At 35.4% G+C, this 18305-nt stretch overlaps 1 long non-coding RNA gene across 4 annotated transcripts in view; it reads right to left on the bottom strand.

The window, feature by feature from the left end:
- Positions 1-18305, bottom strand: part of LOC117116082 — a 60398-nt gene that overhangs the window by 971 nt on the left and 41122 nt on the right. For all 4 annotated transcript variants that reach the window (XR_004446677.1, XR_004446678.1, XR_004446679.1 and 1 more), the window contains one exon: positions 11919-11997. This is a non-coding gene — a long non-coding RNA (uncharacterized LOC117116082). The remainder of the gene's footprint in view (positions 1-11918; positions 11998-18305) is intronic.

The raw sequence follows: 18305 nt of genomic DNA, 5'->3' as shown, positions 1-18305 counted from the left end.
TGGGGGGAGGGGGAAAGAAAATTATCTGGGGGTAAATTCCCCCTGCGCTCCCACTGGCACTGCCACTGATGCTAATATTTAAAACCTGAATATTTTTTTTTAAAACATAATTACTGACATATATCAGGAATAAGATATAAGATCGCCATCACCGTAGGTAATCAGAAGGATTACCATACGGACAATTATAATTATGAAACAGTTTTCTCGCCAGCTGTAAGATTCAATGAGTTGATCAGTTTCTTTTCTATGTTGGATCAACATATTAAGTTATCAAGACAACCAACTCTCAGTTACAAAACCAAGCATGATTCAAACCACAAAAAAAAAAACACATTCAAAATTCTGACCCACAAATGAACAGTACATGGAAGGAAAGTATCAATTATAGGATTATAAAACCGGACAGCAATAAGGAAATTAGCTTTTGATCACGAGTTAGGTTCAAGCAATTGTTCACTCTCCTTCAACCTGCTGACAGATGAACATGTAAGCACAGGAACACACACTACAATATTCCATTATTGCGTCCAATTACATCTGTTATTGCAGTATATAAATACGATAAAGACAATAATACTGATTGGTACGCCTTGACAGTTCGTATGCGCCCCTGTATCCTGATGTTTTGTTCAAAATTTGATTTACAACTTAATCATATCCCTTGTCATAAATACTCTCTGCTTTAAAATGTAAGGTTAAGTCCAATTTCCTTCCAAGATTTCAGTACAGTTAAGCTGACATTTCAATATATTAAATCTGAAGGGTGTGGTATAACCAATACAGTATGTAAAGCTCTGTCCAGACTATCAAATTTTATTTGAAAAAAAACACGTGACATGCCTATATGGTCATGATGACATCACATCATGACTATATATAGACACATCATGACTATATATGGGCATACAACAGTTTGATAGTGTGGAAAGAGCTTAAGATATCAAATCTTTAGGGTGTGGTACAACCAATACAATATGTTACACTGATTGAGTTTGGCTAGTGATATACAGAGTATGTGCAAAATAACATATGCTACAACACTTGATCTAGATAAAAAAAATTGTAGCTGGCTCATCTGAGTTATAGCAATTTACAGTACATTGGTTATCTACTGCCCTATCCAGCATTTCAATTTTTTTAAATGTTGGTCAAATTAATAAATGAAATGCGAGCCTATCGCAAGTACAATTGAGTACATGTGACCAGAAAAACCCGTAAAAAATAAAGTATAGATATTTAACTATGTAGTTGTTTACTAATGGTGGCGTTGTTTGTGCAACCATGGCAGCCACTTTTTAGGCAATAGATAAATACTCATTGAGGCTACGTTCAGACTTGAAGATAAGCCAGCCTTAAGTTAAGCCTGGCTCAAAGTTAAACCCGGCTTAACCTTGCGGGCGTTCGTTCAGACTAGCTGGATTAGCCAGGTACGAAAATTAGGATATTAACAAGTTTTGAAACATTGAGCGCAAAACGTACGCCCGCTCTCAGCACAAGTAATCGAATGCTGATTAGTCATTTTTTTTACCCGAGGCAAACGCGAGACCCCTGCAGCGATTAAAGCCCAGATTAGAATAGTTACACACGGTGGCACAGCCCGGCTTGATATAAGCCACCTAGTTCAGACTGGCGGGTGGATAAACCCAGTGAGTTGAGCCGGGTTTATCCACCTAGTCTGAACAAGGCCTAAAATTCTATGGGGTTCCCCAGAGCACTGTATGCATGTACTGAACCTTACAATAACACAGGATACAAACCCAATTAAGCACGTCCTGTAAATTAATTGAACCGATGGGATAATTAATCAACTAATTACTATATCATTCATACTGGTAACTCATTGATATTTAAGTATTGATAATCTTGAAGTTATCCATCATTTCCAAGGTTCCTGAAAGCCCACTGTAATTTTACAAAATGATTTATACTTAATATATACCGTACATCCAATTACCAAGTTATTTCTAGATTTTAATATAGACTAGCATAACGTTCATAAATATATACTCCCCCTTATTTATTGTTGTCCAATTTTAAATTGAAGTTCCAAGAAAATTAGCTGTAAGTTTACCGATATTATTACTGTATTTTTTATAGTTTTTCTAATGTATCCCAAATGCTCTCCCTGCCCTCCCACCGGCGCCACCACTATACGAGTCCAATCTCCTTGAACACAAAATTAGGCCAATTATTGGAGGTTGGCATATACCTGGGGAATCCCCTTTTCAATCAAATAATATTTCATCACTGCATACCCAATTCTAAGCCAACATTTGTAAAGGTCAGTTAAGCTACTCGTTCAAATCCTCTCCTGGGCATTTGGCCGAGAAAAGGTTGGTACGTAAAATTAGGTGAAAAGTAAGAGGTGGACTTATAGCGGAGGAGGTGGGCTTATACCGGAGGAGATGGGCTTATATCGAAGGAGATGGGCTTATACCGGAGGAGGTGGGCTTATACCCGAGGAGGTGGGCTTATACCCGAGGAGGTGGGCTTATACCTGAGACGGTGGGCTTATACATGAGGAGGTGGGCTTATACCCGAGGGTGTGGGCTTATACCCGAGGATGTGGCCTTATACTGGAGGTGGGCTCATACCGGAGGAGGTAGGCTTATACCCAAGGAAGTACTGTAATGATAGATTCTTAGGTCTCAAGATTTAAAATATAACGATAAGAATCTTTCATCAGATAAGACACTGGGCAGGATGCCTGCATCATTAATCAGGATAAAAATCATTTGCAAATATATGACACTGAAACTTCCCCTATTTATTGAGATAGTCTGTAAAGAGTTGTAGTAGAAATATGCTAGGTTCAAAAACAGATTTGTTGATGATAGTGATCAAAGGTCGAAAAGTTATGAACTTGCAGAGCTTGATTTCATGCTCATGAATTAAAAATAATTTATGAATCGTTTTGTTTCAAATGCCATCTGCTGGCCAACAGATATGATTTAAACATGTTTTGGTTTGTTTGCACACCACGGTGCACTGTAGTGACCCCGATTATCGTTCTCATTAGTGAACTCTCAAACTATAACTGATTTACGGATTCTCCGAATGGAACTCACCTTTCCATGCACCCATAGAAACTGTTATTTGGTGCCATTCAGACACAATAGCAGATAATAAAAAATATAGAAGAATCACTTGGATGACGTTTTGTCTGTACATTGATGCAAACATAACCTTGTCTGAATGAATCTGTTTGAAATGTCTTCTTTCCAGGCATATCTTGGTACTTCCTGCAAATTATGATGAACCTCCCACCGGATTGAGCTTGTACGAAGTTTGGTGAATCCCATTGGAGTATATTTTTAGGAACTCATTTAAATTAAAATCCTAGTGGAATACTTTCTAAATCAAAATCATTTATAATGAAAGAGTATAAGAATCCAAGAGAAATAAATATAATTTTGAAAATGTTTAGATCTAAATTTGAATAAACTCCAACTGTAATTTGGATTTAAATATATGGGTACAAATCAAACAAGGAATAAAAGAAGTTTAAAACTACTATTGGAATGAATATGAATAACATTTCGATTGAAATGTATTACAATTCATGAAAAGTTCTTTATTCTCATTCAGTGGAATAGGCCTAGTTGAAAATTCTATCACATATACTAAGTACTGTGTAACTGGGTCAAACTACAAACGTAGTATTCCCTTAGGCATGGAATACAGCTACCTAATGAAATGTCTTTACAGAATATTATTCCCGGCGGAGTGAAAAACCTTGTAGTATGCCTCGTTGGATGCCATGAGGAATGAACCTGGAAATGCGATCAATCTAAAAACTTGCTAGAAGTTTCTTTTTATCATTTGATGTTCATCTTGAAATACAACTTAACAAAGATTTCAAGGTCTAATCAGAATAAAGTGCAAAGCCGGGCCGTTCACTGAGTTGTACAACCGTCGGCCGATGAATCCAACTCCTCTCCCTCTGAGCGATAGACGATGTGATGCCGTTTGCTGATTATCGGTGGCAGTCTGAATGGATCGTCATTAAAATTATCCATTGTGACGACCGCCTTTAAAGATATCTTTCTTTCCTTAAATCGCTATCAATCACATAGCTAGAGATTTTTTTTTTTTTTTTTTCAGGGTAAATGACCTAGAATCTGTTTTTGAGGTTTGGATATCTCTACAATACTTTCAGAAACACAATCAAGAAATACAAAGAATGTATTGTGTATAAAAAAGAAGTTGAAATGTCATATCGTAAATGTATTCAGTTGTACTGCCAAATAATAGCACATTAAAAAAAACAAACTTGGGGACTGGAACTAATATTTGCAGGCTCCTGGCTGTTAATCCTTGCCAATTTCAGAATATTTCTTTAAGTTAATTTCTGTAAGTAATATGGCATACTCTTTCATATTCATATCAATATTTGGTTGGTTAGGAGATGTACACTGTACACTGGTTTCAGATGTCTGACTAAACAAATGTTTATCTTTCAATGTCTGTTAAGTCGATTAATGCTCTATTTCATTAAAGCGTGGAGATATCTGAAATTGAGTGGGATTGTTTGGAGCAGCAGATGTGGTTCAGGCTCACAACCTAGAGGTTGTAGGGGTTCAAATCCCACACGGTCCATTAAATGGTGAAACAATAAGCCCTCTTTTAGTGTCAACTGCACATGACACTGTAATAGGTCAAGTTCTTACTCTACAGTGGTTAATCTTTGGTGTATTGTAAGCAAAATGATCCACCCAAGTTTTCAATAAAGCCTATCAATATACAAATAGGAAGTGTATAAAACTCATATCAGATCAAAAGAGTCCCTATGGACAATGTATGATTGGTTTGTTTTTGTAAATTGACATTTAACATATGAGGCTACCATCTCATCATCTTTACTGTATAAATATAACATTCTTATTCCCTACATTATAAGCTTTAAAATTTACTTGAATCAACTTACTATTGCCAAAGTTATGAGAAAAGCTTGGTTTCCATACAATCGCTACACAGTCACTACAGAGTTTCTATTGCAATCCTAGCGCTGCGTAGCTGTCTGCGACGCAATCGGTAACGCTACCTGATTAAACTGACGAATCAGCATCGCCGAAGGAGTCGGCGATAGCGTGTAGCGATTTTTATGGAAACCAGGTTTGAAAATATTAGGGCTTCTCTGTACTGTGGTTTGCAATACTGCCACATTTTTATGCTAATTACTCAGTTAAAAATTTAGCAACAGTACTTTGGTTTTGGGATGGCAAGCCTCATATACTTGCGTCACTAAAAATAAAATAAACTTTAAAATAGAAAGAAATGTAAATTTTGTAATATATTTTGCAATTTAAAAAATGTTAGATATCTATCAATAAGATAGAAGAGACTAAAACATGGTTGATATATATTAACAGCATAGAGACTGAAACAGATTTGAATCAGTTTATTTGTGCTGACACAACTCGGCAAAAATTCAAGAAGTGTTTCCGTCAGCAAACAAGTGTTTATGTAAACATTTACAAATAGCATTGAGATCGTTACAGTATACAAGTGCTGACATTTAAAAATACACTCTGTGCAATAAAACCTGCAAAAAACACATAATTGAAATTCAGCAAGAGAAAAATATTATCCTTGACAATTAATAAGAACATAATGCAATTCTTTTATTGTTTGAATACAGCCTTTTGCGGGTGATCAATTAAATCAGCAACAGCTGAAGGTGGTTTTGCGCAGCGATTTCCATTTAGATTGTAAACCTCGTTGTCGAGGGTTTGAACCACACGCTGACTATTCTTAGCCGGCCATACTTTAGTTAACAGAGTTTGCACTATTGACGGGTTGTGAAGTGGCTCTCACTATGTTTTACCCTAGGTGCGAGTGTTCCATGGCTTATACATTAAATAAATATCGTGGCCACCTCTCATCAATATTGTCCAGATTATCATATAATATATCATATTCTTTGAAAAAAACTATTGAGTGCCCATATATAGTCATGATGTGCCTATATATGGTCATGATGTGCTTATATATGGTCATGATGTGATGTCATCTTGACCATATTTAGGCATGTCATGTTTTTGTTAAATAAAATTTGATAGTCTGGACAGGTAATTAACACTGCCATTTATTTGATTAAGCAAATCAACGTTTTAAACGGATTAAAAATATATCTTCAGATTTTAGGAAGGAAAGCTTATTTTTAAAAGTAATATGAACGTATATTAGAGTACAACTTCAATTATATACTTAATTATATAGTTAGTACACACACTTTTCCAACTTAAACAACAGAGGAAGCAGGGTGATTTTCAACAGCTCAGGGCAAGGTTGCGAAGCCAAACTGTCAGCGGGCGATATATTTAACATACAGTCTCAGTAGCAAGATGTCAATAATTAAAGCGTACAAAGTGTTATGATAAATTTCCACAAACATCCAAAGAATGACCATGAAAAGTAATGAGCACTGAGGAAACATATTATATAAATCCAAATTGATTTTGATGACGAGAAACAGGAGTGAAAGGGGGAAAGGGAGATCAAATCTGCCTTAAATCATAACAGAGGGAAATCTATAAATTACCTACTATGACAGAACCACAATAATTCTATATTAGCTTCAATCATACCGACATGTATTTTATTACTGAAAAACTTTTTGCAATTAACACTCAAATGACAAAAAATTTAAGGATTTTTTAGTCCAAAAATGCTGTAAATTGGTGAAACTAGATTTGATTTTGTTCTGTATTTCATTGGAAGTTGAAAATGTATTTGGTTTTTTAAATCGACCAAATAAATTATTAAATGGATATTTTTTTCCGATTTTATTACTGAGAGTAATAACCTTACAATATAACAAAGGTATGTAAATAACCGATACATCGCAGCGTCATTGTGTTGAATTGCATATAGGCGTGGACCATGACTACCTAGCTACCGTAAAGAGGCGTTACAGTAGCTACATATTCACATCATTCCTCAATGACAAAGGCTGAAATGAACCATCGTGGTAACCCCCCCACCCCACTTTTTCGAAAGATACAATGGGTTCTTTAAAGTGCACACGAGCCAAATGTGTACACGGGACCTCCAATTTTAAGACTGTTCTACCAACCGAACCATGGGCAAGGAGATGCTAGAACCAGCGTCGATGTTAAGGCTGCCTTAAACTGCACATACAATAAGTAACAAGGTTGGAGCTGAGTTGGTAGTGTTTAGTTGTATTCCAATCCAAATTCTGGAATTCCATCCCTCATACCAGGATTTGATTTGGTGCGTGTTACGCTGGATATGAAAATTACATACAATAAAACGTATAAAGGAAGGAACTTATACAACAGGTACTACTACATACAAGTAGTTGTGAAGTAATTTTGATGCAAATCAACAAATTTCTATAATAGATTCTTCATTGGTAGTCAGTCAAGCAAGAGGAATTATAGCTGAAATGAAAGAACACCGGAAAAAGACATCCGCCCACAAAACAGAAAGGCATTGTCTTCCAAATGTGGAAGGATGTTTATTGCGTTCAATGAAATTATGATAGAAAAAAAAAGGTCTGTTCAGATTTTTGGAACAATTCAAGCTCTTTATCATTAGGTTAAAACTATCAAATCCCACAAAGGTGGGCTATTGAAAATTTGAAGGTCAAAGAACCTATAGACAGTCTATTGTGTTCCTGAAACGTTTCCATGAGATGAACATTTGTAATATTAAAGATTTATTTGTGAGTACTCATATTTTTTTTTTATAAATCAACAATATTTATAATAATAAGAGTGCACTATAAATTCTTGAACAAGCAAAATTCACTAAAATGAGAGAAAAGGGCTCCAAGAAAAAAGATATCGGCCTCGACGACGAGAATGATGCTGTCTGTCAAATGTCCCTGGATGTTGATTGAAAATATGAGAACAAAAATGGTGGAAATTCTATTTGCAATATGAGAATAATAAATCATATGGTGGAAATTTTCTATCTTATAATGATTGACAGCTTGTTGACAATTTGAAGGTCACTTGTAAGGAGCATTTTTATGCAAGTTTGAATAGCGAATTATGGACAAGTATCACATCCACTTTATTAATTAAAAACATTGAATTTACCACGATTACGGTGTTGTACAAGACTCAACGGTTCATACTGTTTGTCGTTTTTGAAAGACACAATACGCAAGCAGCTTGATGGAACAGCAACAGGAAAACAAGAATCTTTAAAAAGGACTTTCAAAAGTGACTTAAGGCATCATTATTTTAAGCTCTTATTTTATTTTATTATTTTGTTTTTAATGTAAATTGTATTTTAGTTAAATATGTTCTACTTTTTAATCCAAAAATTGTTGTACTGAGTGCCCCAAGGGCGACCAGTCCACTTGACTGATTGGCCCACCTTGGTTAACAATGAATGAATGAAATGAATGAATGGATGGATGCCAGGGGTGGCGCCAGGGTTTGCCCGATGGGGGGGGGGAGGAGCCGAGGTCCCTGACGGTGGGGCAGATGCCCCCCAAGAGGGGTCAGATTTCCCTGACGAAAGTAATGTGGGCGTGGTTGAGCTTCAATTAAAAGGTTTCAAAAGAGGTCCAGGGGGCGAAGCCCCAAAAATTTTAGCAATTTAGGGGTTTCAAAGGCTTATTTAATCAATTTTAGAGTCTACAAATATGCAGAAAATACATATAATTTTTTTTCTCCCCAACGAATCGTGCTTTTTCTCCCCGACGGGGGGACACCCCACAGGAAAACAAGAATCTTTAAAAAGGACTTTCAAAAGTGACTTAAGGCATCATTATTTTAAGCTCTTATTTTATTTTATTATTTTGTTTTTAATGTAAATTGTATTTTAGTTAAATATGTTCTACTTTTTAATCCAAAAATTGTTGTACTGAGTGCCCCAAGGGCGACCAGTCCACTTGACTGATTGGCCCACCTTGGTTAACAATGAATGAATGAAATGAATGAATGGATGGATGCCAGGGGTGGCGCCAGGGTTTGCCCGATGGGGGGGGGGAGGAGCCGAGGTCCCTGACGGGGGGGCAGATGCCCCCCAAGAGGGGTCAGATTTCCCTGACGAAAGCAATGTGGGCGTGGTCGAGCTTCGATTAAAGGTTTCAAAAGAGGTCCAGGGGGCGATGCCCCAAAAATTTTAGCAATTTAGGGGTTTCAAAGGCTTATTTAATCAATTTTAGAGTCTACAAATATGCAGAAAATACATATAATTTTTTTTCTCCCCAACGAATTGTGCTTTTTCTCCCCGACGGGGGGACACCCCCCGCTGGCGCAACTCCTGATGGAAGCATGGATGGATGCATGATTGATTGATTGATTGATTGAATGAATGAATGAATCAATTAATCAATTAATCAATAAGTGAATCAATTAATCAATCAATCAATCAATCAATGAATAAATCAATCAATAATACAAATAAAATCTCTATGGTTCAACTTCCATCCCTCGCTGTGCATTTCACTTTTGCCCTTCAGCAGGGCTCTTCTTCTGTCCACTAAGGATTATAAATGGAAACCTAGTGGGGTTCCCCGGCTCCTGTACTGATTACAGCATGTGAACCCAATAACTGGGAAAAAAATAATAATAATTATTTGTGATTTGTATAGCGCCTCCCGTTGAACCAAGCTCAAGGCGCTTGACAACAACAAAAGAATAACGGACAAGAAATTATACCATGAACCTAGACTCACAGAAAAACAAACAAAAACATTTTACAGTATATTAGAAAAAAGGTACTATATAAATTATAAACTAATAATTAAATATTACTTACTTGATATTCAATACAGACTTATCAAAGCAAAATGCATATGAGCACCTCGATGGGATCTAACAATTTATAATATATTATAATAGCTTTGTTATGCTGTTCTCTTTATGTCAACATCCATCACAAGAAGTTTCATTAAAGAAATCAAACCCACATAAATTTGATCCATTTTGAATACTCAAACCATGATTACAAAACAACTATACTTAAATCTTAATTGCGTGGGCCAGATGAACCTAGAAACGACAAAGTGCATTTTACATATGATTTGCGAACTGTTACTAAATATTAGCTTTTCGAATGGTAATTTTCCCTTTTTACATGCTTGACACCAATTTTATTTTACATCAATTAAAGACAATAAGACTAGAAAATTCAACATTTCAATTATAAAACCAAATAAGATACTAACTTGAACTTTCCAGCATTTTGGTAATTTTGTTTGACATTATTATTAGCCCATATATTATTTATATTGTAGTGTTTATGTTAAAATGGATGAGTGAGGTTCACAGACTTTTTGTTATAGTGATTAGTTCGTTTTTGTGTCCCTGCCTGTATATGTATACCACCATTGTGTTGTACTTTGTTTATATAAAGAATATTAAATAAGAACAGAGAGAGCAGCTTAGCTCAGTCGGCTAATCTTGTGGTAGCCACTGTGTGTGCGCTGAACCGTGGAGATCTCTAGGTCCCCGGTTCAATTCCCATCGCTGCCTCTCCTTGTGTTTCAGCTAGAGGGCTGAAATACAAGTTACATAGCGCACCGTCTTTCGGATGAGATGTTTAAGCCGTTCGTCCCGTGCACGGGACGTCCCATGTGCACGTTAAAGAACACAGTACACTCTTCGGAAAAGAGTAGGGGATTGTCTCCCTGTGTACTGTCCAATCACCACCAGAAGGACCCACTGGAAATAAGTCTTCTTCTAGACTTTCGTGGGCTATCCTTGGTGTTTACACCAAATAAATCCAATCCAATCCAATCCAACAACTTGTTCTTACTAAGAGTGTGCTCCCCTTTCAATATACCAAACACAGTGAGTATATTTCAAACTTGCGAATAAATTTACTCCTAAATTTTCAGTGTACACAGCCTTTGATTTCATCACAAGCAAACACATCAAAAGGGTTACTAAAAATATGAAAGCAACATATTTAAATAGCTTACTCGTAGCACCATTACAGCAGAAAAATATAAAAAGACTAAAGAGATTTCAGATATAATAATTCTAAAAGTTTGTTGTCTGAAAAAGACATAATTGGAACTGTGAAATGGTAGAAAATACTGTAATAACAGGAAAACAATACACCCACAACCAATAAATAAATTCAGTGCTTACCAAGGGACAAACGAAAAACTCGAGACTAAGAGTAGAAAAATATAATTCCTACCTGATAAAACTTTTCCTTTTTCTGAATTAAAAACAACAGCTTCAAAATGCACCAAAGTGAAAATGAAATAAAACAATAGACACTCTCTGAAATCCTGATCAAATGAATTGTTGACTCCTTCCTGCCAATGATATTAACCACAAGTCAAACTGGGATAAAGACAATTTGTTGGCGGGATTCCGGCAATCAGACGGACTACTTAGCCAGTTTTCAGAGCAAACATCATCATATGTGAAATGAACTTCTTAAGCTGACCTACTAGTCTCGGAAGATGATCTACTGGTATTATTTGTCTTGGGAAATAAAATGGCTAAAACAATGAAACAGTACCAGTAAATAATATTCTATATAATCCTTTAACATTCATTAATACCAAGACAAAACTATGCGATGCTATAACTACCTGGTCTCATTATAAAGCTAAGAATGTGGAGTTTTTTTGTCATGAAAAAAAAACACTGGGCTAGAATATAAAGTCATGTACTGTCTGGAATTTAGGTTGTGTTTCCTACTGAAAATTGAGATAGAAACGGTTCTCTTACTAATGATTGGTAATTAGAATACAAGGAATAAAAACCTGATGGTCAAGGAAAGCATTCCGTTCCAAAGAACCGTTCTTCGGCATGATAAAAGAGAATCCATTTTTTATTGGCAACCTTCTACTACCACAGGAAATTGTTCTTTGAAAATCTGTTCAGATAAAGGGTGTGTAGAAACACACGCTTGACTGCCAAAACTTCAGTTCAAGTCTTAATTTTCATTGAATTTTTAATAATACTTACTTTGTGGGAATCGGTTGTAGACAATTATGTCACAATCATCACTGCTGTTGTTTAATTACAAAACTGATGATTATTTTATCTATAAAAGATGGAAAAAAATTATTAATCAAAAGTTAAGACATAAAAAAAAAAAATCATAGAAAATAATAATCTATACATAAATCTATATAAAATATTTTTCAAATACTTTTGTATTTATATTCCTGCACTTTATGTTTAAGCTTAACTTTCAAAAACAAAAATAAATGGATTAAATCTTTTTTTTGCCATATTTATAGAGGGTGAGCCTTATAGTGTATCCTAGAAGGTTGGCTGATATTCAGCGGCCATCTATAATAAATGAAATAACATGACGCTTTATCAGCGAAGGAGTAAATTTGTTCTTTAGTTGTGAAAAAAAATGTCCTGCTGAATTGAACCCAGGGTCCTGGGATTAGAAGGCTAGCATCTTAACCACTAGGCTATTCAACTCCATTTTATAATTCTTTACTTTATTGGACATTGTACAATCAACACAAACCTTGATATTATCATCAATTTATGAGTGAGGATTGGTAATTACAATTATGCTAATGATGAAATGATCAAATTAATGAGATTAAAGGGACATGATAGTGTTTTTTCAACAATAAAAATCCATGTGAAAGTGTTTCACATTGGTATTGTGCTGTATTTACCACTTTCATTGAAAATGAAAAACTTCCCCAGGAGTGTAAAAAACTGACCAATCAGAACATGCCAGGAATACGTACAACAAACAAATTGCTGTCTGAAAAAACACACTCCTTACGTACGTTTACGCTGTCGTTTTGTGACACCTTAGCAACAATATCCAAGAGGTAAGACTTAGCTGAAAAGTTCATTATGGTGATCTACTCATGATTATTTGAGTCACTTGTCAATCAAAGAAGACAAGCTATATTAAGTTATACAACTCTCAACACTGAGTATAGAACTTGTACTGTTCAACTACCTCTCCCATAATAATAATTATTTATACAATAATTATATCCACTAATTTATCCTGCAATTTACCAATCTGAGTGTTCATTTAATTGCTGCTAAAGTCATCTTATGTTAGCAAACAAGTACATTAACCTAATAAAAAGATCCCATGAGCTTTTGACTTCCATATCATACTTGTAGTTACGCTCATTTACAAAGTAAATATTACAGTACAATTAACAGAAATAACATAGCAGAGTACTATTAATAGAAAAACCTCAATATCACTGAGTAATCATTAGTTATTTAATAGGTATTCTATAATTACCTATATAATAATATAATAATTATCTCTGTACTTTTGGTAATTAAAGTAAACTGTATAAGTTATTATTATACCATTTCCAATTTTTTGGTTGCCAACAATAGCAAACATGTCATTTCTGATGAATTTCAAATAGAATATGAAATATTTTTTATAATTTTTCTTTTTACAGTGTCCTAGAATAATCCTGAACTATGTAGCCTGCCATTAGGTGTCAGGCATCATCTTGACAGTAAGAGGTAAATAAGTAACTTAAAAGCACAAGGGTTTTTTTTCCATGGTTGCAGAAATAAGAAATTGGAAAATCAAAATGCAGCTACAGTCATATCAAGTTTCAAATTTCATGACAGTCAGATTAAATATCCTTTTGGATTAATTGCGAACTTTATTGGTCTTTAATAGAACTGTATAATATAATTAAGCAATAGAGAAACGACATTGATTAAATGACGGGAATGTATGTCACGTAGACTAGTGTGCATAATATGAAGCATCGAATGTCAAGTTGATATGGAGAAAGTAAATGTTTCCTTAAGGCTAAATCAAGGTTTTTATGTTACAAGGCTGGCAATATTTGTGTCCTTGAATGAGGCAATTCACAGTTTCGTAACAGCTATGGTTTCACACTAGCTAAAGCCCTTGGATATTCATCAGCACTTTTTTCATTATGTGCCAATTCAGCCGGACAGGCCTTAAGAAGCAGAAAATGTGTAAAAAAAGATCAAAATGCATCCTTTAAACGTCAAAAACGCCGAAGCATGGGTTTGCCTCCTGCCCCGCTGGAGTCTCTACACAAACCCCAGGATAGTTAGAGCCCAAAAAGTTTTAGGGAGGGGCCCCAGGCCTCTTCATTACGCAACTGTCACTTCGTCCACGCCAGTGGGTACATATAAGTTTAAAATGTCAAGGCCCTAATTACTACCAGTACTTTCTGTACTTTAGTCGCTCCAGTACATGATGATAACCAATGCAATTTTTCCTGTTTTGTAGCCATTAATATTATGCATATTGCCCCAGCTGCTTGGTCTAAAGACCGTGGTAATTACGTGAAAATCTTTGAATAAAAACTGCCATAATATTATGAATTGATTAATGTTTAAATATAGTTAGTAAAATTTATTACTTTGAAGTAAGACTCTGAATTCATAGTTCTTCACTGCTTTCTCTACCACTTCACTCAGTGATACTAAGTACAGTAGAAACCCTCCTCTGTAAAAGAGAAATCCCTATTATGGGGACACTCCTATTAAGGGATACATGGTCATGTACGTGACCATGTTGCTTTTTTTTTTAGCATTATTTATTTATTTATACTCTAACATTATTTAGGACTTGAATAAGAAATTAATTTACAATGCCATATTTCACATACTTAGCCAGGTTCATGGTGTGTACTCAGCAAGAAGATGGGAATGATTGAGTGGATTGATAATTAAGGCCAATCAGGGCACCTCACCTATTAGTGCATGGAATAAACAAACCACAGTTAACATGCCCAGTCACTAGACTGGTGACCAGGGCAAGCCTGTGAAAAAAAAATTCCAAAAATGTTCAACCCACACTCACCAGAGAAAGAGTCATCGGTCAGCAGATGACTGACTGCTGAATTTGTATAGCGCATACAGTTATTACATTCATTTTTTATATGCTTTCCAGAACGAAAAAGACCAGAATAGATTGTTGAACCGGAAAGCAGTAGAAAAAAGAAACGTTAATAAAGGAAAGTAAAAGTAAAATACCGTACATTAGAACCTCTATTAAAGCAGCACCTTCCAGACCGAAAAAAAAGTATCCCCTTAATAGGAATGTCCCCTGAATAGGAGGTGGCCGTAGTGTTAAAAGATAAATTTTTATCAATTCACAGCAAAAAATGTCCCCTTAATAGTGGTGTCCCCTTAATAGTGGTCCCCTTAATATAGTGGTGTCTCCTGAATACGGGTGTCCCCTTAATAGTGGTGTCCCCTTAATAGTGGTGTCCCCTTAATAGTTGTCCCCTTAATAGTTGTCCCCTTAATATAGTGGTGTCTCCTGAATACGGGTGTCCCCTTAATAGTGGTGTCCCCTTAATAGTGGTGTCCCCTCAATAGTGGTGTCCCCCCTTAATAGTGGTGTCCCCTTAATAGTGGTGTCTCCTTAATAGTGGTGTCCCCTTAATAGTGGTGTCCCCTTAATAGTGGTGTCCTCTAATAGTGGTGTCCCCTTAATAGTGGTGTTCCCTTAATAGTGGTGTCTCCTTAATAGTGGTGTCCTCTTAATAGTGGTGTCGCCTTAATAGTGGTGTCCCCTTAATAGTGGTGTCCCCTTAATAGTGGTGTCCCCCTAATAGTGGTGTCCCCTTAATAGTGGTGTCCCCTTAATAGTGGTGTTCCCTTAATAGTGGTGTCCCCTTAATAGTGGTCCCCTTAATATAGTGGTGTCTCCTGAATACGGGTGTCCCCTTAATAGGGATGTCCAAAAGGAGGGGTTCTACTATACAAAAGATTAGAATGAAGCAGAGTTTTACATATTTAAACTGACAACTATAAGGTTGGCTATCTTCCAGAACCTGAAACACATGGACAGTTAAACATTGACTGCTTTTAAGGATCATTATATGCTATATAACGGTGCTTGTGTGTACACATTAAACACCTTAAATTGACTCTGGAAGAACCCTGCAGGTATACAAACAGAATATTAAGTTGATGCATTGTTTGGCGTTTCTATAGATACTGCCTAATTCCATTGAGGAGGTTTAAGTGTCACACACAGCTGCTTAACAGGAAAGACAAACCATCTATTACAAATTGATACATCAAGTGAAAATTAAGAGTCCAGGAAGCTCTGAATTTCATTTTTTTACATGAAAAAATCCTTAAGCAGAGTCAAAACCATTCTACTTTCAACAACAATAGTAGAGCCTACTAAATGATTCTCTGTTTCACATTTAAAACAAAATTAGCATGCAAGTACATAGTAAAAATTATTATAATCATTAAGTAAACATTTTCCCAATGGTAAAAAATCATGGATGAAAATAATAATAATTCAGTGAAATTCAAATTTTCATTTTTGTTGAATCTATATGTAAATCCGGGATGGCCGTCGGCCAAGTGCCTAAATCATGTATTGTTTTTCAAGCACTTTTAATTAGAATTATTTTACATTTATTCCAGAGGCCATGTTTACCTACAGTACTTGATATTTAATTTAGGCCAGTTTTATCACCAGTGCCATTTTATATAGTTGTCAAGCAAATGATTTCTTTTTAACTATAACATAAAAATGTTTAATCAAATTTCTATTAAATATACAGTACTAAAGTATGTGAGGAGTCTGGTGTGGTGTCTATGAAATCAATTAAAGGTGTGATTAAAGACCCCTCAAATAAAAGACCACTTCTAATGAACGACCACTTTTCTATGGTCCCAAATAAACAACTACCTTTTATCTTTATTATTTTACTTTCGAGATCAAAGCTACAAGAGACCATGAAAACCCCCAAAAGTGGTCTCTAATTGCAGAGACTTGTATGTTAATTATCTCTGTGGGTCGTTTTCACGTACATTCTGGTACTACGTTGTTAGTTACTAAATTTCACAAGTTTGTTTATTGCAGTTGCTACTGTCTACCATCTGCCTGTGACATACGATCATCAATTGTATTCATCAACTGGTAGTTTGGATAGATGAACAATTGAAATCGATACACGTTTTTGATATACAATACTAATCACAGAGTAGGTGGATGTGCATCTTTAGTATGTGAATGCTATCTGTTTCCTTATTTTAATGACAAAAGCAATTAATTAGTGAAAAGATGCCACTAAAATAAGAAAACATGGAAACACCAGGAACAGTGATGATGATGGAATGGAACTGCCCAAAATATATAACAACATACTATGCAAGAGGCCCACACGCCCCAACTCTCACTCCCCGTCCCCGACAATTCCATCCGGGAATACCTGAATGGTCAATAGATGGCGCTACACCAACAGCGAGATTTCACAAATTGTTCCCAAGGTGCATGAATTCGCTCATGATTAAGCTGTGCTGAAACAGCGAAGGCGCGAGAATAAAACGTAAGGACATTTTTATCCAACTATTTTCAGATCATCAAAAAAAAAATTCTAACAAAAAACCAATTAATTCAACTTATAAAACACTTCCAAAACAGTTATTATGATAAATTATTCAATTAAATCTCTAATTTTGAAATTGATATGAATATTTGTTCTACTTTTAGGTCATCAACCCAATTCTCATTTAGAATTACAATATCTAATTAGGATGCATTGTGCTAGGTAATCAATATTATTAAGCAATCTGCTCAAATTTCATTTTAATTCTAATATTTTAGTGCATTTACTTAGTAAATACACTAAAATATTAGTGTATTTACTTAGTAATCAAAATAGGTCTGTATTAATTCATGCAATCGTTATATTAAAGCTGGACAACTATAATGGATTCCCTTATGGACTACCCAATACTGTAATGCTGAACTGTGAAGATCCACTGGTACCTGGTTTAAATCCATCTGTTGCTGTTTCAACTAGAGGGCTAAAATACAAGCAAATTATTTTATATTTTTCTCAAGGCAACTCACAACTCTGTGCATAAAAAATATATTTAAAATTTGGAAGTGGACAAGAGGTAGGAGAGCCGCAATGTACAGCCACAATATCGGCTCTGGTACGAATGGCATGCTTGCCTACTGTATGGTTCCGGTGGTGGAACAAGTCTTTTCAGATAAGGACTATAAACCGTGAACACAGCATACACAACTTGGCTCATGACCACTTTGAAGGACCAGTACATTCATTACCCTGGTGTACTGGTCCATTAGTAGTACCAGTTGACCAGGTAGCTCCGACAAGAGACTCTTAGGGAGAAGCATTTTACTGTACAAGTTAGTCCACAACTCAAGCTATTTGAGACTTCAATATAAAGAGCTATATAAATCCAAATACATTACATTTGAATTTTTTAAAATATAAAGCAGTAATTGTATTTTCCATTTGGGAATATGCTGACTAATACTTGAAATAATTTTATAAGGGATTAAAATGATTTAAGGAACGTACAGTCAAACCCAATTAGTCATCCTTGCCGCACTGTACCTGATCAAGTTTA

The sequence above is a fragment of the Anneissia japonica genome, unplaced genomic scaffold (genome assembly GCF_011630105.1).
Source record: "Anneissia japonica isolate Jap-2015-1 unplaced genomic scaffold, ASM1163010v1 scaffold287743_len2803612_cov181, whole genome shotgun sequence".
In the NCBI taxonomy this organism is placed as follows: Eukaryota; Metazoa; Echinodermata; class Crinoidea; order Comatulida; family Comatulidae; genus Anneissia; species Anneissia japonica.
This window is presented reverse-complemented; position numbering and strand designations above follow the sequence as displayed.